At 32.0% G+C, this 6,180-nt stretch overlaps 1 long non-coding RNA gene across 1 annotated transcript; it reads left to right on the top strand.

Moving 5' to 3' along the window:
• The first annotated feature begins 1,028 nt into the window (after positions 1-1,028).
• Positions 1,029-4,232, top strand: LOC128184763 (uncharacterized). Its single transcript, XR_008243778.1, has 3 exons — positions 1,029-1,381; positions 2,249-2,353; positions 3,324-4,232. It is a non-coding gene; the product is annotated as an uncharacterized LOC128184763 (long non-coding RNA).
• Positions 4,233-6,180: the final 1,948 nt, after the last annotated feature.

Raw genomic sequence — 6,180 nt, 5'->3', positions numbered from 1 at the left:
GGCTTAAAGTATGAAAATATTAGACACCCCGAAACAAGAAAAATGACAGGAATTTTGAATGGTAATCGCTTCATCTATGTTAGCGCTCTTCCGGACGGAAAATTTCTACCCCGTCAATACAAATGCGCAGGGTTGCAGTGTTTCATATATCACTACGGTCAACCTTCAAATAAACGCACCCCACTTTGTACTAACTGCTAGGAGGCTACCCACTATAAAAGAGACTGTCCTTACTCGTCCAGATGCAAGGTTTGTAAGAAGAGCGGACACTCCCCGGGTGACGATACGTGTGACCACTACACAGCACCTTTAGCCAAAGTTGTACCTTTAGCGTTCTGATTCCTTGTCCAATTTTTTCCCATGTGAAATTAAAGCATTTGGTGTAACTCACAAATCGTCGAAATACGCGTTTCAATACGTGAAAGCTGTACGAAGTGGTGATATTCCCAAAGCAAACGCTATTCAGTCTGCGACTACTGCATTAGATGCAAAAAAAAATTGGAAAAACCATTTCGAACTCTACCCGTTTTGAATCTGAAAAATTAGCTTTGATGACAGAAATAATAGAAGCGAATTTTGACCAGGTATCGGCTTTCCGTGAGGCTCTGCGCAAAGAAAAAAAATCAATTATCTTCGTTGAGGCAACATACGATGATTTCTGGGCGTCCGGTCTTGACAAAGAGGGAACGAATCGCACCCATCCTACTGCCTGGCCCGGTCAAAACAAGTTAGGGGAAATCTTGGCCAACGTCGCTACATATTCTAACGACAATCGAACCACTCAGCGCTCGAATTCTGCACTGCGAATGTCCAAAGAGAGCTCCCAGCGGGCCATCTCCAGTATGCTCAGCGAGCTCAGAGCCCCGAGAAAGAGCGATTGCTCCGGTACACGGAAACATTCACCAAAGTCACAGAAACAAGCGAACAGTGATGGCTAACATTTAATGTTAACTTTTACAAATAGTGTCAATCCGAATATCTGATCACTTGAGAAAAATGGCCTTACGAGAGGATACCTATGTCACACCTCACAGCCTTATTAGCATAATCGGAACCTTTCTGATTTTTATATTCACGAAAGAATGAAAAAACCCGAGAAAGTCAAAACTTCGTATATCTCGGGATTTTAACGAGACCAGTCTAACACTCGTGAAAATCGAGAGAGGAGTTTAAATGGAAAACGTAAGTAAAAGTTTTTGTTTCTTATATTGGCAAGCTTTTAAATTATTTAAAGTTGCAGAACAATTGTTTATTAATGTGAAGTCGAAGTTTGGGGTGATTAGCCTTATCTCGTTAAATTTTGTTCAGCATGAAACAGTCTGAACAGCAATCCTCGATTTTGTCAACAATCTAAAACGTGCTAAGGAGTAGTCATTCGTCGGTAAGAACATACTTACTTACATTGTAAAACTACTCAAAAACTCTTTTAAAAGCATACAATGCATTAAGTCTAGTACACATGTTACAAAAATGTCGATAATTAATGGTCGTTGTGAAATTTGACTTGAAAGACATGTTTTAGTATGAAATGTGTATGCAGGTGTATTATAGTCAGTTTTTACACATATTGTTACGTAGCATACGTTAAAAAAATATTGTATGTATTTCCTAGAATATTGAGTTTGTGTCAATCATGCTTTCAGTCATTTCCATACAGAATTTCCTCGACACGTACAATGTACACTGTACATGTGGTTTTGATATCTGTATCTCATTCAAACTGTTAACTTTATGTCTTATTTATCTATTAACGATGAGAGTGTTTATGATTCAAGGGCCTGCATTTGTTATGTAAATATAACATTATACGATTGAGAGTATGAGAGAGAGATAGACTCAGAGAGAGAGAGAGAGAGAGAGAGAGAGAGAGAGAGAGAGTGTGTGTAATTACAGTGTACATGTAATTGTTATTTATTGCCTTGCTTCCATGAACCATATATATATTTCAATAATGCCACATTGCACTAGAAATATTGCTGACAAAGATGTTGAGAGAGATCATGGAGAGAGAGAGAGAGAGAGAGAGAGAGAGAGAGAGTATGAAAAGCCATAACAAATTTTATAGTTATATGTCATTTCCCACTTAATGAGTTGTTATAACTGTTATCATGGTAATGTTTTGACCATGTCTCAGAAACTGCATGTGCCCATAAAAAAGTGTAATCTAGGACACACCCTTTTGTTTTGATAATGACAGCATTTAGCTTGGTAATGATAGCTAGTGTATCTTTTTTCTTCTAATGTACAGATTTACCTGCGGTTTCCAGATGATCTGAAGATCGGGATTATAGAAAATATTGTCAATTTGATATTGCTAATGACCCATGCAGTCATGTCTGCTGAAGCCCAGAAGGTACTTCTTTGTCATGTAATAAACTTACAACTTGTCTTCCATATGTACTGTAGATATATTTGGTTTAAGTTGATTGAAAGCCAAGCAAGGTCATCTAAATAGCTACAATGTCTTGTGTAAAAGGGAAAGGTTTATATGGGCATCTTGTTGCAAATCTGCTTGATTATCTGTATTTTAAGGGGTGGGAACCTCTGAAAGGAATACCAGGAGTTTGAAAATATTATAAACTTTAAGAGACGTGTTTTACACTCTCTGAGAAAATGGGATTTGCAGAAATCCCATGAATTTCTTATGCTGGAAATATGTTTTTCAGATTAGTTTTTGTTATTGACGCAATCATATTTTGGTGTACATAGAATGTTGATAGTTGAAACTCATACAGACAATCATATGTTACATAAGTGTTACATAAGTGTTTATGACTTTGATCTTTGTTCAATATATTTAATATCTTTCTGTCCACTGGATATCTAAATATCTTTGAAGTTACACCATTGAAGTTACACATTCATAACATTTATCATGTGTGTGCAGAATTGATTGAGCCAGGTTTCCTGATGTTGTCATATAAGTGATACATTGTACTGCTTTAAAAAGTATATATCACTTGTGACTTACTGGTATATTAGTACATATTTCATTTGTAAAATCATTTGACAAATTTAAAGTGTTTTGTTGTACTGAAATGTTTTTATGGCTTTTAAAATTACTGAAAGTACATGCACATGATGCAACTATCTTTTGACGCTGTATATATAACAAAAAGAAACTGTCAGCTGGGTTTAAAATTAATGGCAAAATGATGTAATACATGTATGTACAATATTAGAAAAGATTACATTGTTAATTAGTAATTGCACATTCCATAAATAACTTCATTGAATATGTACATGTAAGTATTTGATGAGTGCACAATGTTTGCAAAAATTACATGTAATTCTCTTAACACTTTATGTTTATTCTATTTTAGTTTCCAGACCATGACATTAATGAATATTTCTTGAATGGAATGCATGGGGATTAGAATGGAACCTTATTCTGCCTTTTTACCAACTCACACCATCTTTTCAAGATTTATGGAGCCAACCACAGAAGAATTTGTTCTATACACATCATTCATAACATTCTTATTTATGTTGCATAACTTTAAATGTTACTGGATGAATTGCGTTCACATAATGAATACCAGCAAACTTTTTATCGAGTGCACTTACCGGTAATTTGTATTTTTCCTACCCATCCATCTAACATATGTTTTTATATAACATATTCATAAACATGTAACATTTTTGGAAACAGCTATTTTTTTTAAATTGGAATTTAGCCTTACTATTTTATACAAGTTTTTTTAAAGGGACTTGGACACGATCAAAATTTTGTTTTCAATTTCTTTATGCATAAAATGATTTACTTTCACATTTTGAATAATTGACCATAATTTGAATGTTAGAAGTCAAGTTATAAGAGAGATACAGGGGTCAGAATTTATTGTTATGTAAACAAAGCTCGAGTCTTATGTTTGTTTACAAATAATATAAAGTATGAAATTACCAATTTTTTGAGAAAATGATTCATAGAAAAGAAGGTAAACTGATTTGATGTGATCATAAATGATATTATTAATAGAAAAAAGCAACATTTGAATTAAACTTACACCAATAAAACACATATGTAAATAATAACAAGACTTGCGCTTTGTTTACAAAACAAAAAATATTTAATTTTTTATCTTTCTTTTAACTCAGTATTTGACTTTCAAATTTTGACAAAGCATTAAAAATACCCATATCAACCATTCTAAATATTGAAAATGGAAACATAAAATTTTGAATTTTAAGCTCAAATCGTGTCTAAGTCCCTTGAATATACTCTTTTGTATACAAACAGAACCAAAAATACTTAGTTACAATGGGAAATAGACATAATATATATAAAAGGATAGGTCTTATTCTTGAACAGAAGAAATTGACAGAAAAATATTCAGTTTTAGCCATGAAATACAAATATTAATATTTGTTAAGAATATTTTTTAATCTAAATAAGTTATAAAAGTTTTTTTCCCTTTATTCCAATGTTTGGAAACAAATCCAAAATATAATTAAAATTGCTGTACAGTATATCCTATTGATTCCTATAATATATCACTTTAGTTTCTTGAACAGCATGTTTATTACTTTTTTTTCTTAAAATGATGTATACAAAGTCATTAATTTATTTTCATTTTATTCAACTAGATACAAATAGGCCTTCTGCAACCTTTTCATTGTTTAAATGGTATGGAGTTTTAATTACCTTTCATATGAAAAATGACATCTAAATCTTAAATTGCTGTACATTATATCCTATCCATCTAATGTATCACTTTATTTATGTTGAACTTCGTGTCTATTAGTATAATGATTTTTTTAGAATGATATGTGCAATTTCATTAATTTATTTTTCATTTTAAGAAAATTCATTTTAAAAAAGATCCCTTACAACCTGTGTATTTTTTTTTCAGTTTACATAACACAGTGTATTAATTGAATGTAGTTGTGTAGATTTATACATGTACCTACAAGCAATATACATTTAATATTCACCGGGTACATGTACCAGCCTACTATATTTGATAAATAAATGTACTTCTTTCATGCCTTTTACTCATGGTTATATGTATTATTTATAATTAAAATACTTTGAAAACTTTTCTCTATTTATTTTAATAAGATTAAGAAACGGACTATAGTTAATGTACGTTTTCAAGAGTTGTCTCTCTTGGGGACAATAATGAATGCTCCCCAGAGTTCATGACCCTGAATATTGAGTAGGCTGTGAGGTGTGTATGTGGACTATTGCATAGGTATACATATTTACTATTTTTTGTTATCTTAAACAACAAACATGGCTATAAATACACGAGGTTTAAACTCTAAAGAAAAAAGAGATAACTTTTACAGTTAGATAATTGCTACAAATATCGATGTTATTTTGATTCAAGAAACGCATTTTGTAGAAAAAAACGTTTTTCAATACGATTATGCCTGGAAATAGAAAATCTATACTCTGCTTTTCTGACTCATCGTTTAGTAAAGGCGTATCTAATTTGTTTTAAAAGGGGTTAGATATTGATATAAACAATATACTTAAGACCAGTGATGGTAGAAAAATACTGGTCAATTTTAATTTTGGTGATATCTCCTATAGTTTAGTTAATAGTTATGCACCGAACAAAGAAACTTTTTTGAAAGGTATGAACAGATTTATCATTAAGAATTCTATAAACACAGAAAATAGTATCTTATGCGCTGTTTTTAACTGTCATCTTGATGGGGAAAATACTAATGAAAGTTCAAAAATATTGAGCGACATTATTGTTCGTTTACATTTAAATGACGTATGGAAAGATAAGTATGTAAATAGCAATGGTTACACCTGGTGCGATGCAAACAATATACCAAAAAGCCGTATAGATTATATCTTTATAAGCACATCTTTGTTGATAAAAATAAAACAAATAAGTATTCATAGAATCCCCGGTACTCATAACAACGGGACCAGAATGTCTGACCATAAAGCAATAAAATTTCATCTATCTGTATATAATAATGAACGGGGAAAGGGGTATTGGAAACTAAATACGTCACTTTTAGGAAATAATGAATATAAACGTCAAGTCAACAAAATAATCACAGACATAAGTAAAAAAGAAGGTTCTTCTATTGAGAATTGGGAGTCTCTAAAAATATCAATTGAAGATTTGTCTATAGCTTTTTCCATCGAACGGCAAAAAACATATAAACAACTAGAAAACTGACCAGTCAGGAAGGGCCCCGCTATGACAATTA

The sequence above is a fragment of the Crassostrea angulata genome, chromosome 5 (assembly GCF_025612915.1).
Source record: "Crassostrea angulata isolate pt1a10 chromosome 5, ASM2561291v2, whole genome shotgun sequence".
NCBI lineage: Eukaryota > Metazoa > Mollusca > Bivalvia > Ostreida > Ostreidae > Magallana > Magallana angulata.
The sequence above is the reverse complement of the archived record's forward strand: the minus strand, read 5'-3'. Positions and strand labels throughout refer to the sequence as shown.